At 41.7% G+C, this 27,150-nt stretch overlaps 1 protein-coding gene across 6 annotated transcripts in view; it reads right to left on the bottom strand.

Moving 5' to 3' along the window:
• Positions 1–27,150, bottom strand: part of kank1a (KN motif and ankyrin repeat domains 1a) — a 238,018-nt gene that overhangs the window by 98,364 nt on the left and 112,504 nt on the right. Inside the window, exon 1 of one of the 6 annotated variants that reach the window (XM_020535093.2) lies at positions 9,101–9,451. The exons of the other annotated variants lie outside the window; for them this stretch is intronic. The gene's annotated coding sequence lies outside the window, so the exon portion shown is untranslated. Of the gene's footprint in view, positions 1–9,100; positions 9,452–27,150 lie in introns of those variants that run through there. 6 annotated transcript variants of the gene reach the window in all.

The raw sequence follows: 27,150 nt of genomic DNA, 5'->3' as shown, positions 1-27,150 counted from the left end.
GACATGCTCAAGTGTGAATTTGGTTTGTGCAAACACAGGCTTTAACAACTTTCTGAATGAGAGTAAACAAAATTGACTTTACAACTATTGCCGTTTCAATGCCATACACCCAGTTCCACAACTCCCTTAAGACAGTAACATGCTCAGTTTGATGGTCCATCAGCTTTTTTAATCATCTGTTCATGTGACGAGTGTGTTGCTGGCTTGGCCGGTATTCATTATCCATTCCTAATTGCCCTGGGAGGTGGTGGTGGTGGTGACTATGAGGAGGTCCTTCGTCATCTGCTACTGTCCTTGAGATGGAAGGACACCGCGGTGCAGTTAGGAAAGGAATTCCAGGATTCTGACTCAGTGATACTGAATGAATGGTAATGTAGCTGCAAGTCAGGATGTTGTGGGGCTTGGAAGGGAACTTGCAGCTGGTGTTCCCATGCATCTGCTGCTCTTGCCCCTCCAAGTTATAGAGATTACAGGGTTAGACAATGCTATTGCGGGAGACTTGGTGCACACTGCTGCCAGTGCGTGTTGATGGCAAAGGACGTGAAGTCTCAAGGTGGTGCTTGGGATGCCAATCAAGCAGACTGCTTTCTCTTGCATGGTCTCCAGCATTGTTGGAGCTGGAGCCCCTTGAGGCAAGACTCTCCAGTCTGCATTTGAACATTTCCCCCTTTCTTCCCAAAGAAGAACAAACTACAAAGAACAAGAACAGTACAGACAGGAGCAGGTGACACTGACATAGGATGCCTTTCTAAACCACCTGCTGTAAAATTCAGAGTCTCCGACCTGTTCTTGTAGGCACAGCATCCATATAGTTGATCCAGTTTTGTTTCTGGCCAAAGGTAACCCCCAGTAAGTTGCTAGTGGATTCAATGATGCCACTGAACATCAACAGGGGCAATGCTTACATACTCTCTGATTGCAAGTTGCCATTGCCATTGTCTGGTATATGTGCATTGTAAATGCTACTTGCTGCTATCACTCAAAGCCTGGGTGTTGTCAAGGTTTAGATAAATATGAACATTGATTGCTTCAGTGTCTGACGAGTCACAAACGGTGCTGAACATTGTGCAATCATTGGTGAACATCCTCACTTCCGATCTTATGGTGGAGGAAAGGTCATCGATGAAGCAGCTGAAGATGGTTGGGCCTAGAACACTACCCCAAGGCACTCCTGCAGAGATGTCCTGGAGCTGAGATGACCGACCTCCAATAACCACAGACATCTTCCTGTGAGCCAGATATGGCTCCAACCAGAGGAGAGATTTCCCCGACTACTATTGACTCCAATTATGTTTGGACTCCTTGATGCCACGCTTGGACAAATGCTGCATTGATGCCAAGGGCTGTCACTCTCACCTCGCCTCTGGAATTCAGTTCCATTGTCCATATTGGGACCAGACTATAAGGTCAGGAGCCAAGTGGCTTAAGCACAAATCAAACAGTGTGTAAGTGAGCAGGTTATTCCACTAGAGGTGCCTCTCCATTGTCCTGTCAACGATCACTTCTAACACTTTGCTGATGATTGAAAGTAGGCTAATGGGGCATGAATTGCCCAAGTTAGAATGGCCCTTTTCTTCCCCCATACTGTTGGGTACATGCCCATATTGTAGAAGTACTGGAACAGCTGGGCTCGGAGTATAACTGGTTCTCGAACATGCAGCGTCAGTATTATTGCTGGAATGTTGTCAAAGCCCATAAACCTTTCAGTATCTAGTGTCTTCAACTATGCATTGAGATCACGTGGAGAATTCGGAATTGGTTGAAGACTAACATCTATAAAACTGCATATCTCTGAAGAAGGCCAAGATGGATTATTCTCTTCCCACTTCAGGCTGAAGATGGAAGTAAATACTTCAGCCTCTTTTTTTAACACCGAGATCTCCTATTGGTAAGGATGGGATATTTGATATAAACCCCACCTCCTGTTGGTTGTTTAATTGTCCACCAATATTCATGACTGGTTGTGAGAGAGGGCTGCAGAGCTTTGCTGTGATCTCTTGGTTGTGACAGAGCATAGCCTATTATATGTTGCTTCTGCTTCTAAACAGGTTGATAGCCACATGTTACAGCTTCACCTGGTTGATACCTCAGATTTAGCTATTCCTGGTGCTGCTCCTGGCATGCCCTGCTGTGCCCTTCAGTGAACCAGGGTTGCTCTCCAAGTTTGATGGTAGTGACAGTTATGCTGAGCCAGGAAATTGTCCTTGAATACAATTCTGCTGTTGCTGTAGACTTACAGCGTCTAATGGATTCCCAGTTTTGAGCTGTGAGACCCTGTTAGAAGATTGCCCCTTTTAGCACACTTGTAGTGCCACAAAACATGGAGAGTATCCTCAGAAGGAAGAAGGGTTTCAGTCTACGCAAGGATAGTGCAGTGGTCACTCCTACCAATACGGTTATGGAGGGATGCACCTATGACAGGCTTTTCCTTCTTATTCAGCCCTCACCACATCCTTGTGGGTGGATGGACTTGACCACATGCCATGAGATTTCATGAGAATTGGAGTTGTTGTGGACGATTCCTATGACAACTCCTACCTGGCAGTATAGCACTGTACCATCACCTCTGCTGGGTCAGGATAGAAGCAGGGATGGTGATCATGTTGTTTGGGACGTAATCATATTCACAGAATACTACATCACAAACGTGGTCCTGTTGTTGATTATTTGGTCTGTTGCACAGCTCTATTGCTGAGTTATGGTGCAATACAGTCATAGCTGGATCAGTCTTTTTTTTAAAATCAATTAATTCATGGGTTTATGGGCATCACTGACAAGATCAGCATTTATTATCCGTTCCTAAGTGCTCAGAGAGCAGTTAAGAGTTAGCCACATTGCTGTGGGTCTGCAGTAGGCCTGACCAGTGAAGGGCATTTGTGTTCTGAAGGTCATTAGAATTAGCTTTATTGTCACATTATAAGTCACCACTTACAGCACCATCTTAGGTACAAAAGGTATCTAGGTACAGATTCTTAAGGGAAAACAATAGGAAAAAAGTAAAGAAATAAAAAGTCCAGCATTACAGATCATAGGAATAAATCAGAATTAGTGAACCAGATGGATTTTTACAACAATCAATTTGGTTTACATGGGTGCCATTAAACTATATTTTAATTCCAGATTTTATTGCATTAAAATTTTGTCATCTGCCACAGTGAAATTCAAACCCAAGATCCCAGAACATAAACCGGAGGCTTTGGATTATTAACCTGTACCACAATGCCACCACATCGCCATGGCCAGTGATTGTTGTGTAAAGTCATATTCTAGTGTGATCCCATCATTTTCCAACAGCTAGACATCAATAGTTCCAATAAGGAACCACACAATTGTGACCAGAGTAAATTCTTGGCCATTTACTTACCTAGCTTAGGGACATAACTGAGCCCTGTTCTTATTTTGTGGAATGCAGGGCATCATACCTTAGACTTATAATTGTCTGAATGCCTCTGTACCACAACACATTGATGCTTTTATCCTTTACAGTCAACAAGCCAATGTATTCTTACAAACCATATCCTTCATGTATTATACCTGGTGTTTCCTCTCCAATGACACTAAACTGCATGGTAAATGAACAACCACCAGGTAACAGTAAGCTCAGCATTTGGATGGCTCACTTATGGACTTTAGAATGAGCATAAATTTTGTTTCAGAACAAAGATCAAAGATCAGTCTAACAGATCATCACTCCTTAAATTGAGCGAGACTTCCAAAAACATACTAACATCACAAAAGCAGCTAGAAGCACCCTTCTGTGATCTATTTACAACATCAGATTACAGGACAAAAATTCTCAACATGTAGGCTCTCATGAAAAGCTACATAGATGGCACTAAGAGCAGCATTTCACTGGTCAGTCGTGGTTGGCAAGAATGATTCTGAAATACCAAAAGACAGACCTCTGACCCAACTAAGCATGGGAAACTGCACCACAGGAATGACCTAGAACTGGGTGACAAGAGAATTCAAAGGTCATCTCAAAAGACTGAAAGCTGGATCCCAATTTATTGGAAAAACAACAACCTTGGACAAGCCCAAATGGAGAAGCCCCTGTTCTTCTCAAACATTGAAATCACTTAACAGCAGAGTCAAGCTTCTTCAGGGAAAAGGAGCAAAACATAAGCCTACACCTCTGTGCATCCCTCTTACACTGACACATGCACAGTATATGCAACAAGATATGCATTGAGAGATTTGGTCTAATGTCACACATGCAACAATATTAATTTAGACAGTAAACCGGTCTTTTTTTTTTGCTGAAGGTTCATCCATCAGAGCAACAGTAGGATATATCATCATAACAAGCTATTGTTATGATTAAGTTGAAGAGTTGTTTCCAAGTACTTCATTTACAAAAAGTCTTCTAATGCTCTGCAGGTCAACCCCCTAGCTTATATCAACACAAATTCTGGTTGCTCGTGACCTAACTCTCTCAAACTGCTATTCACCTGTTATCCCTTGCTTGCCAATGGACACACCACAATTTTAAAATCCTCAAAATGAAAAGAAACAATGTACGTTTCTCTATGACTTTGCTACTCCCCATCTCTGTAACCTCCGCTAGGCCTGCAACCCTCCTGAACTCGGTTTTCCCAATTCTGGCCGTTTTTGTCAGTCTCCAACTTTCTTCGCTGCACTGTTGCCAGCTGTGCCTCTAGTTCTTTAGGTGCTAAAATTTGGAATTCCTTCCCTAAATCTTTCAATTCTCCACCTCTCTCGTTTAAGAGCTTTTTAAAACCTACTTATTCAATTAAGCTTTTGCTGTCCTGCCCAAATGTTACTTCTTTCACTCAGTATCAGTTTTTGTGTCTGATGGTGCACCATGGGAATTTTACATTTCTTACTGACTTAACATCCAAAAAGTACTTTGAGACATTCTGAAGTTGTAAAGGGCATTATGGAACTCCAAGGTGGTTTATTTCTTCTTTGTTTTATTCCTCAGTCGTGAAACAAATAGATCATGCACTCAGCAGAAGTCACTTAATATAATCATTTTAACTTCTATTTATGAACCACAATAATACAATAATACAATAAAAATAAAAAAAATACAACATTTCTGATAACTTCTGGCCCTTTTTGTAGCTTTATAAATTTCATGGGCTTTCAGTTGTCTTGGCTGACTTTTATGAATTAATACTAAAATTTAAAAGTCTCCTTTCAAAGACTGAACTCACTCGAAGTGGAGGATACTTAGTGGGCAGGGGTCTTCTTGAAAGTCGACCGTTAATAATAAATGAACTAATTTATGCAAAAAATGCTAGTCTATCACTGATTTAAAACAAACATTTTTACCTACAGATATGCTACGCAGCACTTAGCGGTCTCATTGAACTATTCGCTTACAAACAGGCTTCTGTCCAAATTACAGAAAAAAAACAACTGATTTTGACCCAGAGATAGTAGGAACTGCCAATGCTGAGATAACAAAGCGCACAGCTGGATGAACACAGGGGGTCAGGCAGCATCAGATGAGCAGGAAAGCTGACGTTTCGGCTCTGGACCCTTCTTCAGTCATTTTCATGAGAAAAAGTAATTCCAAAATCTGAAACCTTTACAAGAACATGGCATGAAAATTTGGAGCAAATTAAAGACACAATGAAGTACTCTAGTTCTTACAAGTTTGACGATTTTGACAGGCTCAATCCTCAACATTAAATCATAAGTGAGAAGAAAATAATGTTATGCCTGAAACAAATAGTCCAATGTGCTTCCTGTCAGCTGCAGTTCAGTTGGTAGTACACTTGGCTGAGGCACAAGATTGTGGGTGTTCAAGTCATACCCCAGGACTCAAGCCCAACAACCTAGACCAAAATGTTAATCAGAGACCCTGTCTGACTTTTTCACTGGGTGCCCAACAGCCAAAAGCTCTACTTACAAGAAAAGTGAGGGGTTTGGTTGGTTTCTTGGCCCCAATATGGATCCCTCAGTCAACATCACAAAACCATCAGGCTGTTCTCTCATTAGGAAGACATGGTAGCTCAGTTGGCTGGATGGCTATTTTGCAACGCAGTGTGATGCCAACAATGTGGGTGCAATTCCTGCATTGGCTGAGGTAACCATGAAGGACTCTCCTTCTTAACGTCCATAGTGACCCTCGGGTTAAACCACCTCCTGTCATCTCTCTCTCTATTGAGAGAGCAGCCCACGATAAAAAACATATTTCCTCATCATGATCACAATACTGTTTTTGCCACTTTACTGTGTACAAATTGGCTGCCTGTCCCCAGCATGATGAGTTACTATATATGTCAGAAATATTTCACTGGCTTTGGTACATCCCATGCTGGTGGAAGGCACAACAAAGGCAAGAATTTCTTATCCATATTAACTTTCAATAACTGCAGATTTAGTTTGGAAAAGGTTCGCAGAAATTTGAAATTGAAAATCAATTCCCAAAAATATTTGGCTTACATCTTCAAAAGGTGGACAGAAACAGACAGAACTCATCTTCTGGAGGTGTGTTGTGAAATTGTAGTGTCACCAAAATGAAGTCTAGCACTTCATAATTGCCTCACTGGTAGATTGTATCACTTTGCATCTTACTAGCCTTATGAATTTGCTAAAATAAGACCATATAGTTCAATGACTGAATCATTTATGATTTTGTAGAAATTCCACTGCTGCAACTGTTAAAACTCAAATTTATAAGGTATCTTAGACGTAAGGAAACTTCCCAATATTCTTTACAGGAGGTATCACAAAATAAAATCTGACACAAGCCGCATAATCCAATAGGTGGATAGATGACATAAAGCAAAGTCCTGACACTTGAGCATCTTTGAAACTAAATGTGCTATTCATGGAATGTGTTTGGAAGACAGACCTGCATTAAGCTGAAACTAAAGCTGCGATATTTTGAAGAAAGAGGTGAACTTGAAGAAGTGGAAAGAGTAAAGAAAGCATTTGTACACACATGAAAGACACCCATAAGTACCAAGTTAGGATTACTAAACAGCGCAGTTCTTTCGTGAAGGATAAATCATAAAAGCACAAGTACTTTCCAAAGGTGATCACAAATTTCCAGTCAATTAAAACAGTAGAAATAAGAAATAAACAATTTTGCACTGAAAGTGCAGCCAAGTATCTCACAGGTTGAATCTAGCTTTCCCAGTCCAGAGCATAGTGACAAGCATATCAAGTGTCAAATAACAATTGGTCACAGTTTACAAAATACGACTGGTACTTGACAAGAATAAGTTTTCCTTACACTTCCTCAAACACTGCAGAGACCTGTGGTGCCAGTTTGATATTAAAAAAAACAGACAGAACCTGAAATCATGCTCCAAGGTGACCCTGACCTCAGTATGGTTTAACTTAAACAAGATTAGTATGTTTTTCCAATTAAATCAAATACAAAATATGAAAATTAAGCTGTTGGAGCTTCTACAAATTCAAAAGCAACAGCTGAATCACATCAACAATGCTGCATTACATGGAATAAATTTTCTTGTCAGCAGTTTCATGATGCCTTTTTTGTACTGTTCCTCAAGACTCCAATACTAAAAATATAGCTCAAGTAAAAGGTCACATATTGTAGTGTTAGAGAAGTTAGCCAAATAGATGTTGGATTTACAAAAGCGCATCAAACAATACTTAATTCCAATGGACTTTATAATTCTTGGGAGTGAGGATGAAAGTGTCATTCATTTCAGACCAGTGAAGGTTGAAGAACTCAACTGTGACACACTTTACTCAACTGCAATGACTAATTTGCATTTATATAGTGTCGTTATTTGTAAAAGTTTTTATACTAGAGGGAGATGAGTGAAGGAATACTGACCCTTTGCAAGATGCTAGGAGGGTGACTATCATGGCTCTGAGGAAAAGTGATGGAGTTTAAGGTGGATGCTCCAACAAAGATGATGACATAAGTATCCAGCACTAATGGTGATGAGATGAAGGGAGGATGACACATTGGTAAGGTAGATGTTACTGGAAATAAAGCTATCCAACACCAGACAGTGTCCAGAACAGCTGAAAACTGGACTGTACAGTATGAAAATCAAGGAAATCACCACCTATGTTGTAATACAAATTTCAGGACATCAAATTGCCAGGGAATTATAAAATTGCAATGTAGCCGCAGTTGTAATGTAGGAAAAGTAGTTTAAACACAAGGGTTCCACAAACAGCAACTTAATAATAGCCAAACAATCCAGTGTCATGTATAAATAATGGCTGGGGCACAGAACTTTCTTGATCTTCGGGTATGGGATTTTTCACATCTCTCCAAGATAGACGCTCCTTTGTTTAATATCTCATCTGAAAGATGTTACCGAGGGTAACTCCAAGCACATGATCTCAACTAGTTTAGTACTAAGGGTTAATACCAACAACACTCTGATGATTTAGAACAAAATGAGGAAAGCCTCTCTCTTGCAAAGAGCCAAATTGCTAGATCAAACAAAACATGGTGAGGCTTTATCACAGCATTGTGATTACAGCTGCACTGAAAGTAAATAATTACATTCAGTTTTATAATTTTGAAAGGTCAATTAACAACTTCACTTTTTTGGGACAAGTATGTCCAAGTTAATTGTAAGTTATGCTTATCCAAAATAAATTCATTCAAATTTGCATTTTAAGAACTTTCAAACAAACATTTCCGCATCTCGGATGTGTTACAAAAGTAATAAATAGATACATACCAACAGCCAGATGTTGCATAAAAAAAGAAATGGAGAATATTGCAACACAATAGATTTTCAATCTGCATTTTATGTCTACATATTTGAGGTAAAAAAACTGTTACGACAACGAAAAATGTAAAAGCCTTCTCACACAGTATTTTGTTGGTAACGCAGACAGAGTACAGAACAAGTGCAGACTAGTCATCTTGGATGAAACAGGCTTGAGATGAACAATTGGAATTTATTAAAAGTTTACTTCTGGCAATGCTCACTTGAAGGAGATGCATGCATTTTAATATCTTGACATTCTTCTTAAAAATAGTCATGCGAGCTTCCTTCATTACGTCTAATGTCTTAGTCTCACAAAGGACTAAAGACTGCAGACACAGGATGTTATGTTAAATAGTTGCTATTCACATTTCATAACTAATTAGAGGAATCAATTTGAAAACAGTATTTCTTACCTGTCGGTGTCATGTCAAACTCCTTGACTAGTGGAGAACAGGTAGCAGACAGGACAAGGTTACTGTCTGAGCAAATGTCAGTGAAAACTGAGATCAGGGTATCACCTCCTATCCAAAGTAACTGCTTTGATCATATGACTGTAAATTGACACCTCAACTAGAGGCTGGTGGCTACGTGTCCACATATAAGTGTAATGGTAGCTTCAGGCCTTCAAAATATCCACAATGAAAAATAGATAGCTATTATAATCCAAGGAAAGTACAAGCATAAAGTACCAGAGCTGGCATCGTGTACAAAAAAAGAAAGAAAAAGGTCGACCCTATTAAAATCGGAGCAAATCTCCAGCAAGTCTCAGATGTTTGGGCTTGTGGATTCAGGTTAGGTCATGTGCATTTTACAACACACTAATGCTTGCAGTCTCACATGCCTCAGATTGAAAATTAACTGGCTCAAACAGAATATCTGTGGTTAAATCAATTGGTAGTATCTGTCAATGTGCGAGAAACGGCACGCCTTCTCTGACTCAAAGTCAAACGTTGTTGTATGTTTAACACACACCTAAGGTGGAAACAAAGATATTATCACAGACTAAAATAAGACTTGGCAGGATAGTCAGAGTCACATGAAAAAAAAGTTACTCAATGTCCCATTATTTCACAATTTCCTTAGGGCTACTGGAATTTAAAATTAATTTAAAACACCAAAACTCAAATTCAATACTTTCCATTTAAGTCAAGTTGTGTCAAATTCAATAGTGAACCAATTACAAGAAGATTTTGCTTCTTTCTGGAAACCGGATGCGAGGCTAAAACAGAGACCAGCAGACAAGTACCCAAACTTTAATAAATAGCCTGTTCAAATCATTTTGTCAAAACTCTGAAAATGTTTTCACCAACACTCAGTAGCAGCAGTGTGTGCTATCTACATAATGTACTGCAGAAATTCACCAAAGATCCTTAAACAGTACCTTTCATCTAGGAGCTCAAGGGCAGCAGACATATGGGACCACCATCACCTTCAAGTTCCCCTCCGAGCCACTCACCATCCTGACTTGGAAACATATAGTCGTTCCTTCAGTGTCACTGGGTCAAAATCCTGGGATTCCCACCCCAATGGCATTGTGGGTCCGCCTGGACCACATGGATAGCAGTGATTCAAGAAGGCAGTTTATCACCACCTTCTCAAGGGCAAATAGGGACGGACAGTAAGTGCTGACCCAGCCAACGACACCCACGTCCACTAATGAATAAAAAATGCCTGCAAGACATTTGATAAGATCTCCAAAACTAACATGCACCACCAAGCAAGAAAAGACCTTCAATAACCTAGTGGAGCATTGCTGGTGATCTGGGAGGCCGCACATTGCCTGTTTGTCTCCATGTGGGTGCTCTACAATCCAAACACAAAGCTATTAAACAAGGTTTAAACTGTTAACACCCTAATTCAAAAGCCAATCATTATCTTAGTGTTGCCATATTGGTGATAAAGGTGTTTCAGATCCACAGTAGTTATATTAAAAAGTGACTTTCTCGTGACATTAGCTTCAGCTAAATTTAAGCCAAACTTAAAATTAGGATACAGTCTTCTATTCAGCCAGACCTTGAACAGCTTTTCTTAGTCTTTGTTTAACCCTTAAATACTGTCATTTGCCTTTCAACTTTAGAAGTACCGCTTACAAGAATCATTGGTGTGTTTTGGTTTAGGACAGTAGAACAATTTGAATGGGAAAAGAGAATTGAATGGGATGTGAATAGGCTGAGGACAGGGGAGACCAAGATAGTAAGGAGCACAGTGAGTGTGAATGAGACTGCAGCAGGCAGAGATGAAGGCCGAAAGAGTTACTGACTATGTTGCTGGAAATTTGGTGCAAAGGGAGACAGAGGTGCTTTATTTAAGGTTGACTGCAAGAAGTAAACTCTCCAAAAAGTGAAAAGAAGAATAGGGGTGGTACGAGATGCCACCATTGCAGAGAGCAGTAATGGAGAGATGTCACAAACAACAGCATGATGCTAGTGCAAGGAAAGAAGTTGGTGATGAGGAGGACTGGTGAATATTCCCAGCCTTCCACGTAAAATACAAACTGAAGGCCTGACTTTAAGTTGCCAGTGTTTCTCCTCTCTTTTCTTAAAAGTAACTGCTTAAATATTAGATTAATACTGGCATTTTTTTTTAAGTTTATATAAATGAAATCTTATTACAGTGAAGTGTAAAGACAAGAGATCTTGAGTAATTAATTTATAAATTAAGTCAAGTATGGTGGTGATGCAGGGCAACTGATATGTTGCTGATGGGCACCAATGTAATCCAAAGTGAACACATCAGCATTAAGTCCTTTGCAGCTCAAGGAACTTTGAATTACAGTTGACGAGGTGGAATCTGAGCTTCACATATTGTGCGGTTTCAGACATGGGAATGTTACCTGGACGCTTTGCTCTAGAGGATGGCCATACCCCTCCCACTGGGCAATTCAAAGTTAGTATGTAAACACAGAAACCTAGAAGACAGGAGCAGGAGGAGGCCATTCGGCCCTTTGAGTCTGCTCTACCATTTATCGCTATCATGGCCGATCGTCCAACTCAATAGCCTAATCCAGATTTCTCCCCATAAGCTCTGATTCTATTCTTCCCAAGTGCTATATCTAGCTGCCTCTTGAATACATTAATGTTTTGGAATCAACTACTCCTGTGGTAATGAATTCCACAGGCTCACCACTCTTTGGGTGAAGAAAGGTCTCCTCATTAGGGACTGGAGTGTGTTCCTATAGGTGAGGCATGTATGAGGACTCGGGGGTTAAAACTGAGACAATGTGCCTCCTGCAACTGTCCAAAAGTCACGACGTTTTGAACAAGAGTGGAGACTGCTGGGAGGATAAGCAAACTGACCATGGTACAAGGGAGCCATTCAAATTGGAGAAAGAACAGCAATATAGCTGTGCTAGAGGACAGTATTTGATTTTGTTCACTCACAGGGTGAGGGTGTCGCTGGCTGGCTCAGCATGTATTGTCCATCCCTAATTGCCCAGAGGGCAGTTCAGAGTCAAGCACATTGTTGGGGGTCTGTAGTCACATGTAGCCAGACCAGTTAAGGAGGGCAGTTTCCTTCCCTAAAGAACATTAGTGAACCAGATGGGTATTTTCAACAATTGTCCTTGACTTCATTAAACTCAATTCCAGATTTTTATTGAATTCAATTTCCACCATCTGCTTTGGCAGGATTTGAACCCAGGTCACTGGGACATTACCTGGATTTCTGGATTAACAGCCCAGCGATAATGCCACGAGGCCATTGCCTTCCCAAAATTTAGAAGTTAGATGCTTGTCTCAAAGATTGGTGTAGTGGCATCTGTTTCTGGGGCACTTGCACCAGCACTGGGGTAGGTGGGAGCTGTTCCAGTGCGAGGGGCTTCAATCAAACTGAGCTGGGAGCAGTGACTCAACAAGTTGAATAATTAGGGGTGTATGGGGTTGGGAGTGGAGGGGATATCGGCTTACAAAGGACACGGCAACATTACAGGGTAGTTATTTGGATAACAATACCCAAAGTGGGACAGGAATGAAGAGTGTATGACCATAGAAAAACAACAATAAATAGGGTCAAAAAAAAAAGGGGAAGGAAGAAATGGTAAAAGTGGCAAAATTATCAGTTCTTTAGTTGAATTTGTGAAGTTCTCAGAACAAAATGAATGAATTAATAACACAAATGCAGGTGAATTGGTTTGATCTTATGCAGGGGCATGGTTACAAAGCTAGGAACAAGCCAGGGTACCACAGTGGCTCTGTGGTTAACACTGCTGCCTCATAACACCAGGGACCCAGCTTTGATTCCACTCTCTGGTGACTGTCTGTGTGGAGTTTGCACATTCTCCCCATGACGGCGTGGGTTTCCTCCCACAGTCTAAAGATGTACAGGTTAGGTGGATTGGCCATGCCAAATTATCCATGGTGTCCAAGGATGTGCAGGCTAGGTGGATCAGTCATGGGAAATGCAGGGTTACAGGGATGGGATGAGGTGGGGTGGATTGGAGTTGGTCTGGGCGGGATGCTCTTTGGAGGGTTGGTGTGGACTCGATGGGTCAAATGGCCGGCTTCCACACTGCAGGGATGCTTTGAAAAAACCAAACATTCGGGGTATTTAACTTTTCGGAAGGACAGGCAGGAAGGAAAGCGTGGTGGGGTGGCATTGTTAATTAATATGGGATGGAACAAGTACAATAGCAGAAATAATCTTGGGTTGGAAGATGTTGAATCTGTATGGGTAGAGGTTAGAAATAAAAAGGGAAAGATGATGTTGGTTGCCTATAGGCCCCCTAACAGCAGCTAAGTGATGAGACAAAGAATAAATCAGGAGATAATGAGGGCACGCAATACATTCATTCATGGATGACTTTAATCTTCATGTAGATGGCATAGTCAGATTTGTAGTGGAAGCCATGAGGAAGAGTTCATGGAGTATTTAGGACAGCTTCTTAGAACTATATCTTGTTGATCCATTCAAGGATCAGGCTAGCTTGGATCTAGTGATGTGTAATAAATGAGGTCAGAGTAAAAGATTCCCTAGGAAACAGTGATGTGTCTTCCTTATTACCTGCTGAACATGGAAGACAGATGGAATGTTGATTTTTAATTCAAATTGAATGAAGAATAAAACTAGGGAGGCCTTGCTAAAACTATACAAGGCACCGGTCAGACTACAACCGCACCCTTTATCTAAAAAAAGATACACTGGCATTGGAGGCAATCCAGAGAAGGTTCACTAGGCTGATGCCACAAATGGTGGGGCTGCCTCATGGAGAACAGATTGAGCCGTTTGGTCCTGTGTTTATCGGAATTTAGAAGAACGAGAGGTGACCATATTGAAACATACAAGGTTCTTAGCAGACTTAACATCTTCAATGTGGAAAGGTTGATTCCTTTTGTGGGAGAGTCTAGGAGCAGAGGGAATGATGTCAGAGTAAGGGAGTCACACGTTTGAGACAGAGATGAGGAGCAATTTCATCTCTCAGGGGATAGTGAATCTGTAAAAATTCTTTACCGCAGAGGGTTATGGAGAATGGGTCAGAAAGTATATTGACAGTTCAGGGAGACAGATTTTTAATCAGTAAGGAAATTAAAAGATTATAGGGAGAAAGCTGGAAAGCAGAATTGAAGTTTTCACAGATCAGCCACAATTTCATTGAATGGGAGAATAGGCTTGATGGGCTGAATGGCTTACTTCTGCTCCTCTGTCTTATCATAGGGAGAAATCATCCCCCTTCATGAAAAGATCAAGAAAAAAATGGCATAGATTTAAAGTAATTGGTAAAAGAAGCAGAAGTATGAAAAAAAATGACTTTCACACAACTGTTTGTACCATTTACAGAGCTAGCACTGACTCAATGGGTGAATGCTCATGTGCTGCCACAATACTTTGATTCTGCTCCCATTTTGCTTGCCCAACAGGGGGAGTTTTGAGAATTTACAAAACAGTGTATCCAAACTCTGCCACAAAGTTTCAGCATTTTTCCTAAACATGTGGGCCAAACTGGTTCTTGGAAACAGGCCACAAATTGAGCTGGTAGTATGTTTCAGGAATGGGATGAAAGAAGTTCAGCTCTGGGGTACAGATTTTCCGGGAATAGTTGAGCTACCAAAATAAAATGGAACAAGCCGCTAGCAAAGCAAGGTGGAGCAGGAGCTAGAAGGTTATTAAGAACAAAACATTGCAACTGTCCTTTTCATTTAGCACATCCTTCAATGTTCCCCGTTTGTAGGAACCTGCAACATTGAAGTGTTACCTCTGAACCTCAAATGGGGACTAACCTTAAAACTGACACTGTGGAATTCAACTTTTGATCTAAGTGCTGGGACATAAGCAGTTAATACAGGTTTTCAAGCAATTAAATTCTACAGTCATTATTCCTGGTTCAGGTACAGAGAAGCAGCATTTACTGAGTCATAAACATGTCACGACCCTTCACATTTGTGTAGATCCATTTGATTAAAGCAGATGGGTGGGAGGGGGCTGTAAAAGTGGAGCCTACTTGTCTGTGATTCCCTGCCTCAGTGTGACTTGCTGAGAGGGCTGACACACAAAAAGGAACAAACCTTTCTGAAACAACAAGGTGCAGGGCTGGATGAACACAGCAGGCCAAGCAGCATCATAGAACCTTTCTGACACCTGGGTCACTCACAAGCAGAGTTCCTCTCTGCCCTTCGTAGACATTGCAGTCTCTCTTAACCTCTATCAGTTCGAGGCTGATTCAGATTTCCTCTTCTCTCTTCTAATGAAGTGCTTTTGCCTAGCAAATAATACTTATGAACAATGACCTTGCCAACAGTTCGAAATAAAAATGTGGCTTTAGGTAGAGCTCAAAGAATTGTGACTAGTCTCGACATCGTGGAAAGCAAGTAGTGAAAGTTGGTCTTGAAATCACATTTAGCTTGGTTCATTTGGAGCAGAGAATGCAAGTTAGACAGATGACTCTGTCATAAAACAGGTTCAAGGAGTCAAAATTCCAGGAGCCAGTCATGGCACCCCCTGGAATGAAGGGCTCGTGAGGACAAAGTTATTTTGAACTCTGAACTCTGTTATCATACCTACTTGAGCTTCTGAATAGATTGACTATTCAAAGATGTTAGTTTGTTTATATTTCTCAGGAATTGCATTTTCATGTAATCTCATCGATTTATAGCATCCGACACTGGTCGCTGCTCGAGTTAAAATCAGTACCCACTCGCACTAACGGACAATAATACACTGAACTGCCTGAGCAACCTTTGGTACTTACTTTACCAGGAAAGCTGTCTGCTAATTATTTGTTACTAAATTGATAGTTAGCGTATGACCTTTATGCATTTTTATAAAGTATTTATGCATTCAATTTTGAAGTTTAAGATTGATAAATAGCTTGACTTGTATCTTTCACCTTCTTTCATGATTTGCCAAATACTTTGAAACAATTAGAGACAACTCCTCTGCTGTAAGAGTTTCTAACTACTCACAATCATCCAGTGTTTGGTTGCCAGATCTGCTCTTTATCTCACTTAGCATAATTGACTGTGGCATGATGATGGACATCCTTACCGCGAAGACAAGTTTGTTTACACAGGGACTATGCAGAAGTCATTCCTGTCAATGCAATCAAGGTCAGAATTGTTCATGAGGATGAGGTCAAGGAAGTTGAGGAGAATATTAAGGAGGTTACATTTTTCAGTTTGATCATGGAAACCATCCTGGCTGCTATTTCTTTTCGGACATCCAGCTTGGTCGAAAGTCGCACAAATAAGGCCCTCTTTAGGTGGTGGACTTTTAAGCCTACATCCTGAAAATATTATAAACCCTTGTTTCGATTTCCTCCTAATTCCATCTCATTAAATTCTTCGGTAAGGAGACAACTTCTTTAACAGATGGTGGCAACATGAAAATTTGGTGACAAGATGGTAGGGTTTGGGGCTAAATAGTATATTAAGTGAATTGTAATAAATGAACAAGATAAACAGTGTCCTAGATAATGAGGGGCTTGAACTGAGTGAACAGGAAAGACCTTATTCCCCTCTATCACCAAGGGCCACAGATTTTAGGTGATTGGCTAGTGGGACTATATGGGACAGGAGGACAGACTCTTTTGCCCAGAAGGTGCTGGAGTGTGTGGAATTCACTGCCAGGTTCAGTGGCTGAGGCAGAAACCCTCAACTCATTTAAAGGGAACCTGGATCTGCACTTGAAACAGCATAAGCTGAGAGGCTGTGGCCTAGTGTTGGAAAGAAGAGTAGAAAGATTGGCTAGTTTATTCAGCCAGAATAGGCCTGGCCTCTTTCTGTGCTGCAACTTTTCTACATTTCTAACTCTAACACTATTCATGCAGCAAAACAAGCATATCCTAAAACAAATGTTAAAGACTTCTGAAAAGGCACCAAACAAATGTTACAGGCACTGAACGCTCAATAAAATACTCAGTCTTTTATTTCCACTCTTACACTTCCCTCATTTATGACTTTTTATCCAAACATTATTATCTTGTAGTCTAGAGTTCAAACAGGACACATTCAAACATAAAACAGTGCTTCACAGTGGCTTTTGTTCCAAAATTAAAATAAGGTTCAAAGCAAATCTAAACGTTTAATGACTAAAGTAGCAGTGTGGTTTATTCTGTATAATTACTGGCCATAAGTTGCCAAGTGTCAACTAGATTGACATCAATGAAATATTTCCGTCAGCACCAGTGTCTGCACATGCAGTTATTAGAGAAAGTGGTAGCTAATTTGGCCTACGCCAAATACTAATAGAAGATATCCTCAACAGATTTATTTCTACACTATGCAGACAGCTAAGTAGGAGGAGATAACCTAGTGGTATTATTGCTAGACTATTACCTCAGAGACCTTGGTAATGTTCTGGGGACCTGGGTTCAAATTCTCCCACAGGAGATGGTGGGATTGGAATTCAATAAATATCTGGAATTAGGAGTCTAATGGTGACCATGCAATTATTGTTGATTGTCATAAAAACCCATGGTTCACTAATGTCCTTGAGGGAGGAAAGCTGCCATTTTTACCTGGTCTGGCCTACATATGACTTCAGACCCACAGCAATGTGGTTGGCTCTGGGTAATTAGTTCAAAATAACTTCGTAATTAGCGATGGGTAAAATATGCTTGCCTAGCCAGTGACGCCTACACCCCACTAATGAGTACAAAACAAACCGCTCAAGGTTCGTTTTCAGCTTCACAGGAGAATTCACTGCTTTCACAACATTGCCCATCAGTGGAACAAATTCAGATTTTGGGTTTGACTCAGAAGTTTAGAAACATAGAAAATAGGAATATGAGTATCCATTCAGCCCTTTGAGCCTGCTCCGCCATTCAATACAGCTCAATGCGTTAATCCCGTCCACCCGCCATGTCCCTTTAGCCACAAAATCTATACCTATCTCCTTCTTGAAAGCAAAACGTTTTGGCTTCATCTACTCTCTGTGGTTTAGTGCAAACTAGAGTGTTGCCATCTTCCAAGTTTTTGCCTTTCCACATTTAGTTTTCTTTCATCAAAAGTGTTAACTTGTGATATATTAAGATCTCCCCAAACAAGTGCAAAGGATAGACAGATATTCACATTTCCCTTAATGCCCACTGGAGATTAACTTGTGCAGCCTCCTTGATGGAGTCAAACCTCTGCCAATATTTGTGTTACTCTCAACAGTTTATAACTGTAAATGCTCGCAGGTGGGAAGGTCAGATCTGTCGAGCATCCCACAGCAGGTAGAGTACCTTCAGAGATGTTACTGCATTAAATCTCAAATGGTAAAAAAAGCTGGTTCCAACGAAAGGAAAAAAACCCGAGGTTTAAAAACAAACAAGTGGGACATCTCCTAAATGCCACCTGGAGAAATAGAGGAAGGAGTGGGGCTGAAGAGCAGTAAGAACATGAATGCTGCTGGATTTTCCAGACTCACTATTCAGGATAAAAAAAAATAACAGATTCATGAACGAGTGCTTCAGGGATGTCACAAAAATTCAGTCCTCAGTTTAACAGATATTTCCAAATAACCCAATTATAAAGGAAAATAAAACAAGTGAGTGGCACCCATGCATGAGGACAACTTTAGGACAATTACGATCTGATCTGACCCAAAACGCAGAATAACTAGAGACTATGAGACCAGTATATGACTTAAAAAGAGCTGAAGAAATCAGGACCAGCCCCCACCCGGCACCATCCTGGGGAGCTGACCTCTCATCACCACTAGAGGAAGCTGAGCCCACCTAGTTATTGGCCTGCCAATGCAAGGGGAACAAATCACCATGTTAACACACTGAGGAGCCTTGAATTTCACAGCTTTTATTTTCTTCTAACCTGCTGTCGTTCTATCCCAACAAAACAGTTTACTCTTGCAGCTGCAAGCAGTACAGATGGCACAGTGGCTCAGTGGTTAGCACTCCTGCCTCACAGCGCCACAGACCCAGGTTTGGTTCCACCCTTGGGTGACTGTAAGTGTGGGGTTTGCACATTCTCCCGATGTCTGCGTGGGTTTCCTCCGGGTGCTCCGGTTTCCTCCCACAGTCCAAAGATGCGCAGGTTAGGTGGATTAGCCATGTATTCAGGGATGTGTAGGTTAGATGCGTTAGCCATGGGAAATACAGGGATAGGGTTAGGGGATGGGACTGTGTGGGATGGTCTTCAGAAGGTCTGTGTGGCCTATTTCACACAGTGGGGATTCTATGATAATCACTGAAACGTGACCAAAGGATTATGTTATAATACCAGACAGATTTCTGGATATGCTGACTCGAGGTAAGTTTTTATAGGAAAAAGCTTGTATTTATATTTATTAAGGTGAGAGGAGAAAGATTTAAAAAAAGGACATGAGGGGCAACTTTTTTTTTGCACAAAGTGCAGTCTGTATCAATGAACTGCCAGAGGAAGTGGTGGGTCCAGGTACAGTTACAATATTTGAAAGGCATCTGGATGGGTACATGAATAGGAAAGGTTTGGAGTGACATGGGCCAAATGCAGGCAAGAGGGACTGGTTTAATTTGGGAACATGGTCGGCCTAGACTAGTTGGACAAAAGGGTTTGTTTCCATGCTGCATGACTATAGAAAAGGGCAGTTCGACAACAGTTAAGTTGCCTTACACCACACACCAGCAGGATGTGTTTGAAGGCTTGGTTAGAGGAGTTGTTTGACAATTTCTACACACCTTCTGATCCTCGGGCTTTGCTTCTGCATGTTCCAGATGAAGTCTCTCAAAATGTTGCACGTTCTCCATTTTGGTGGGTCACAAGCCAGGACCTTCCATAAGTTGGTAGCGATACTTCACCTCTTCAGGAATGCTTTGAGGACTTCCCAAAAAATGTTTCCACTGTACTCCTGCCAGTTTCATGGCAGGACCACATTTTGAATAGAGCAGTTGCTTCGGGAATCTGGTGAAAGGCATATCAGTTGTTGACGATGGGTATGTCCTAAGCTGCAGAACTGGTTCTGAATGAATTTCATGTGTGGTCCTTGGCAAGTTGGCTACCATTAAACTGCCCATCTTATCACTGGGTTTGGAGAATCTTGTGAAAGCATTGCTCGTGGTACTCCTCCAATGATTTGAGGTGCCGGTTTTCGGTCTTCCAAGTTTCCACTGCATATAGGAACACTGGGTTAATTGCTGCCCAGTAAGCTATGATCCTAGATTTGGTTTTGAGATCCTCGTCCTTGAATACACTCTTCCTCAGCTGGCCGAAGGTTAAACTAACAAGTTGCAGGCAATAAAGTGTTTTGTCATGTATCCATCATATTCTTATCTTTAGTTAATGGTGTCACCACCCTCGATGCAGCAGTGCATGTGGGATTGATTAATCTGGCAAATGTTACTGCTTGGATCTTGGAATAACAAGTCAACAGTGAAGCTGAACTGATTGTGAATTTAGCTACGGCAGGTGGGGTTGTCAAGTCTGGCTCCAGTGCACTGCCAACTTGGTGACTCCCTCCCTCCTGTGGTGTAAATAGTAAAGTGCTCAACTTGGAGAATATTGTGAAAGCATTGCTGGTGGTTGTGTATCCTGCCTACATGTGGCAGAGTCTGCATTTTATGCATGGAGTTCAGCAATTTAAAATCCCCATGGGGCAGGAATAAAAACAAGTTAGGGCAGCACGATGGCTCAGCGGTTCGTACTGCTGCCTCGCAACACCAGGGATCCAGGTTCAATTCCAGCCTTGGGCGACTGTCCATGTCGAGTTGGCACACATACTCGCTGTGTCTGCATGGGTTTCCTCTGGGTGCTCCAGTTCCCGCCCACAGTCCAACAGATGTGGATTGGCCATGCTGAATTGTCCCATAGTGTCCAGGAATGCGCAGGCTGGAAGGATTAGGCATGGGACATGCAGAGCTACGGGGTTGGGTCTAGGTGGGATGCTCTTCGGAGGGTTAGTGTGGACTCAAGGGCTGAATGATCTGCTTCCACACCGTAGGGATTCTATGATTCTCTGATCCAGAGATAAAGTAAGGTAGTAGCAGTATATGAGAGAGATGCAATGCTACTATCCAGGCAGTTGGATACCTAAAAGAGTGCTGATGGCAAATGAGCTTTCATGTTTAACCAGTGATACATTTGAAATACTTAATTTGGTAACACCCATCCAGCAGATATTCATAACCAATAATAGCAAAGGAATCCTTTAAGCTTCAGGAGCCAATAAGAAAAGTTGAAGCAGACTACATTTGAAAAATAAACGTTCATTCACAGGACGTGGGCAACGATGGCTAGTCCAACATTATGGTCTATGCTAAATTGTCCCCATGAAACCGACAGCAAAATTCCTTCTCGACTTGTGGCAGTTCGGGTATTATAGGGTCACCCACAGTTGTGTCAGGAAAGGAATTCCACAATACTGATCCAATGGCAGTGAAGGAACAGCGATACGGTTTCAAATCTGGATGGCGTGTGTCTTGGACAGCAACTTGCAGGACAGTATTTCCACGTATTTGCCACCCTTCCCCTTCTAGGTGTTAGAGGTTAGGGATGTGAAAAATGCTGTCGACGAAGCCTTTGTATGTTTATTCTTCCACAATATGTACAAAGAGCATATAAAAGTAGGTTTGTCAGCCACATTAGTAGGTAACAAAACCTGGACGAAAATAAAGCTCAACTCTTTTGCAGCCACAAAGTTGCAGGCTTTGCTGATTTTTTCGCAGTGTGGAATAGATCAGCCAATTAAGCTACTTCTATATTTAACCAATAGGAATGTTTCTAGTATCAAGATAGGAGCAAATGGTAAAAATAGGACTGATAGGAATTTGCTTAAATCAGATCTGGATGTGGATATGATTAGTTGTCCTATTTATTGAAAGCAGGGTGTAATGAGCACAAGTCTTTTTTTAGCTAAAGTTTAAAGTAATCGTCCACATCGAAGAGAGAGATGTGCTTATGCAACTTGCTTAGTTTAAATTTTATATATAGGCACTTTGTTCATAATCTGATATAGCAAATTTTTAATACACTGACCCTTCTGCAAGCATAAAGTTTGAGATTGAAGAAATACTTCCTGATAAAGCTAAAATCAAACTGGCTTATTGTAAAGGCATATGGTACATTTGCCTTTATTAGTCAGTGCATCGAGTATGGGAGTTGGGATGTCATTTGCAGCTGCACAGGACATTGGTGAGGCCACTTTTGGAATACTGTGTGCAATTCTGGTCTCCCTGCTATAGGAAGGATGTTGTTAAACTTGAAAAGATTGAGAAAAGACTTACAAGGATGTTGCTTGGATTGGAGGATCGGAGGATTGGAGCTAAAGGGTGACACTGAATAGTCTGGGGCTATTTTTCCTGGAGCATCGGAGTCTGAGGGGTGACCTTATAGAGGTTTATAAAATCATGAGGGGCATGGGAAGGGTAAATAGGTAAGGTCTTTTTCCAGGAGTGGGGGAGTCCTAAAATAGAGGTTTAAGGTGAGAGGGGAAAGATTTAAAAGGGACCTAAGGGGCAACTTTTTCACACAGAGGGTGGTGCGTGTATGGAATAAGCTATCAGATGAGGTGGTGGAGGCTGGTACAATTCTGACATTAAAAAGGCATCTGGATGGGTATATCAATAGGAAGGTTATAGAGGGAGATAGCAAGAACTGCAGATGCCAAAGTCAGAGATAACACAGTGTGGAGCTGGATGAACACAGCAGGCCAGGCAGCAGCAGAGGAGCAGGAACGTCAACGCTTCAGGTCAGGACCCTTCTTCAGAAAATGAGCCATATACTGGCAAATGGGACTAGATTTATTCAGGATACCTGGTCGCTGTGGAGGAGTCGGACTGTGCTGTTTCCATGCTGTGCAGCTCTATGACTCTATAAATACATGCTGATTGTAATACATCTCCCGTCACCATTTATAAACATCTCTGCTTTGATAAAAATCTTTTCTTCCAGGTGAAGGGTTGATCGTGTCTGAACAGGGTTGTTCAGGTTTTCTGAGGATGTGACTAGGAGTGTAGCTGAGCATAGTGCTATTAATGCAATATATATGGTTTTCAGAAATGCTTTCAACAAGATGGTGCATGGGAGACTGGTTAAAAGGTGAGAGCCAATGGATTCCGGGGCAGTTGGGCAAACTGGATCCAAAATTGCATTGTGGCAGCAAGTAGAGAGTCTTTTGAAAGCTGTTTTTGTGACAGGGAGCCTGTGTCCAGTGGTGTACCATAGGGTTCAGCACTGGGTTCCTTGTTGTTTGTGGTACATATTAATGGTCGAGGCAGGAATGTTAAGAGGAAGTATGTAAATGACATGAAAATTGGTGGTGTGATAAATGGCAACAAGGAAAGCCATCATCTACAGGATGATACAGATGGCCTGGTCAGATGAGCAAAACAGTAGCAAACAGAAATTTAATCCTAAAAGCAGATGGGGTTGTATTTTGGGAGGACTAACATGGCAAGAAAATACACCGTAAACCCTAGGAAGTAGAGGATCAGAGGGACCTTTATGTACATGTCTGTAGATCCTTGAAGGCAACAGAGCAGGTGATTAAGAAGGCATATGGGACATGTGCCTTTATTTGTTGAGGAGTTGAATGTCAGAATGGAGAGATTATGATGGATCTGAATATAAATGTTAGTTACACCACAGTTAGAGTATTATGTGCAGTTCTGGTCACCACACATAGGAATGATGTAGTTGCTATAGAGCAAGTGCAGAGGATATTCACCAGGATGCTCCCGAACCTGGAGCAATTCAGCTCTGGAAAGACTAGAGAGCCTGGGATTGTTTTTTTCAGAGCAGAGAAGGCAAAGGGAAGAGCTAATTGAGGTATGTGACATTGAGGAGGGACATAAGACAGGGAAAATTCTCTCTTTAATTGAGGGGGTGGTCACCTGGAACTCACTGCCTGAAAAGGGTGGTAGAGACAACACTTAAGTAGTTAGATGAACAACTGAACCATCTAAGCCTAGAGCTGTTGTGGTGCAGTGGTATTGTGCCCACCTCTGGGCCTGGAGGCCTGCATTCAAGACCCACTTGTAGCAGATGTACATGACAACATGTCTGATCAGATTGATTAGAAATATGTACAAGCCTACAGGTATGGGTTCTTCTGGTACAGTGGTAATGCCCTGACCTTGGGGCTAGAATTTCTGGATTAAGTCCCACTGACCCCAGAGCTGTGTCTTAACAAACATGACCAGGTTTAATAGAAGTACCTACAGGGCCACAGACGAAATGCTCAAACATGGGACCAGAGCAGACTCTACCCACAATGGTCATGCAACAGGCTGAAGGTCCTCCTTCTGTGCCATAAGACTCAGACTCAGACATGCCATGGAACATGTGCCAGTAATCTATAGAGAGTCTTGCATATCATGTTTTCCATCAGCTTTCCCGAAATCCTTTCAATTGCACTGTGGAGGTTCCAACTGCCTCTGCACACCATTAACAAGCATTCCTTTATCCACGGTGATTCCAGTGACCTCTCTCCACTTTGCTAACACAATCCACTTTGGATAAAGCCCCTGAAAACCCTATCACATGTTGCTTCCCTAACTGTTCCCTTACCATCTCTGTTTCACTCTTTCTTACTGTCAGCTTTTGCTTAAAGAACTTTAAGGCGTTTTTAGAATCGTAGAATCCCTACAGTGTGGAAGCTGGCCATTTGGCCCATCGAGTCCACGCCGACCCTCCAAAGAGCATCCCACCCAGACCCACCCCATCCCTATAACTAGACATTTCCCATGGCTAATCCACCGAACCTACACATCCCTGAACACAATGGGGTAATTTAGGATGGTCAATCCACCTCAACCTGCACATCTTGGGATTGTGGGAGGAAACCGAAGCACCCGGAGAGAATACGCAAACACCACACAGACGGTCGCCCCTTTCATTTTTTTCCCCTACAGGAAATGTAATCCATTTTGCCACATTACAGAAGTTTCACTCAGCCTGCAAACAGGTACTCCTCTCGAGTACGTACCTGTTCTGTCTCCTTTTTAAGATTTTGCCTTGGAAACAGTTTCTGTAAGTTTCTACCAGTAAATAGGAAGCTCACATCTTATCCAGAGCAGCTCTGATTCATGATGCTTTAGGTAAGGCCATCAACCTGCCTACTCAGACTCAGCTGAAGTCAAAGCAGCAAATGCAATCCCAACCTAAAGTATCAAGATATGATGCCTAGTTAAACAACTCAATAGGTCACACCACAGGATTGATTCTGTTCTAACTAAAGTGTAGTGAATTGCAATTGAAATTGTCACACCGTTATTGGCTGTATATGTACGGAAATACACAAATACAATCGAGTAGATGCATATTACTAGAACGTTTGGAAAGTTATTCAAGGAGTGCAATTACCTTAACGAATAACATTCTGTACATTGTCTGCTCACCGACCACCCAGTTGAGCTTTGATGCAGCACGTTCTGCTGCCTAAATTGAAGTTAATTGCCATGCAAACAAGGAAATCAAATTAGGATTTTTATGGGTAAGCAAGAAAATGTACAACCATATTCTTGAATGAGTGGAGTTGTTATTGAAATGTAATCATCTTAGGAGACCTGACCTGTTTGATGCGGAGACCTTGTTTCTCCTTGTCTGGGAGTTTGGGACCAAAAGGAATAATCTCGGAGTATGCAGACTCCAATTTCAGATAGACTTCAGGAGATATTGTTTCTCTCAGAGGAGACTGAATCTATGGAATTCTTTGCCATAGAGGGTTGAGGAGTTTGGGTCAATAAGTATATTCAAGACAGAGGTGGATAGATTTTTAAATCAGTAAGGGAATCAAGGGTTCAGGAGATAGGGCAGAAAGGAGAGTTCCAGATTATTAGATCAGCCATGATCACATTGAATGGCAGTGCAGACTTGATGGGCCGAATGGCATACTCTGCTTCTATGCCTTATGGAGTTCATGATGGTGCTAAACATAGATTACTGATGACTGTACATCCCCAATTCTGACCACGGGATGGAAGAAGGGCGATTGATGAGGCAGCTAATGGCTGAGGACGCCATCCCGAGGATCTTGGGTCTCTTGTAGTGCAGTTGTAACGTGACTACCTCCGAGCCAAGAGACTTGAGTACAAGTCCCACCTGCTCTAGAGGTGCGCAATAACCTCAAGGAACAGGTTAACTAGAAATATCTACCCTGTATAACTCTTGCAGCGATGTCCTGTGCCTGACATGATTGACTTCTAACACGATAATCATCTTCCTCTGTGCTAGAAATGACTCCAACCGGCAGAGACTTCCCTGTTCATGTCCCATTAACTTCAACATTGTTTGGGTTCCCTGATGTCAAACTTGGTCAAATATTGCCCTAACATGTCTACTTGTACCAAGTTCAGAAAATTAATGGCCTTTGCAGAAAAAATATGGAATGTCAGTGGGCAGTTTATTGGTGTGCAATTGCCACCTAGTAGCATTCTTACTAAAATCAGTTAACACACATGATCCATGTCAAAATTAACTCAAAAGAAACAAGTCAGCATATGATGGGCCAAACGGCCTTTCCTGCATTGTAGGGATTCTATGTCTTACAACAGGGTTGAAATGGAAAACTCCTGAATTTATATAGCACCTTTCATAAAATCAGAACATCTCAAAGTGCTCCACAACCAATGATGCGCTTCTGAAGACCTGTAATGCAAAATGAGGAATCCAGCAGCCAATGTACACATAATAATCGCCCACAAAGTTGTTATATCCACTTGAGGGGGCAGGCAGAACATTTGTCTAACATCTCCTTCCTGTAAAAGAACGGCACTTCTGGCCGTGCAGCATGCCCCTGGACTGTATCAGAGTCTCTGCGCGGTTCTGTGTGAACGTATTTGAAGTGGCACATAACCCAACAATCGTTTGATTTGGGAGGACAGAATTCTGCCAAGTGAGCTGATAACTAAAATGTATAAGTATGGTCTCAATTTTACCGAGGTGTGCCAGTCCTCAGGCTCTGCAGCTTGGTACAAGCCATGAAAAACAGCACTGGGGACAGGGCGAGAAAGAGAACCACCGAAATCCCAGTACCCTCCCCTATTTGCCATAATCAGAACACTGACGGTCTTGTTCCTTGCCCATTGAGCACAAGGACAATTTGAATGAACAGCACCATG

The sequence above is a fragment of the Rhincodon typus genome, chromosome 3, assembly GCF_021869965.1.
Source record: "Rhincodon typus isolate 14 chromosome 3, sRhiTyp1.1, whole genome shotgun sequence".
NCBI classification, from domain to species: Eukaryota; Metazoa; Chordata; class Chondrichthyes; order Orectolobiformes; family Rhincodontidae; genus Rhincodon; species Rhincodon typus.
This window is presented reverse-complemented; position numbering and strand designations above follow the sequence as displayed.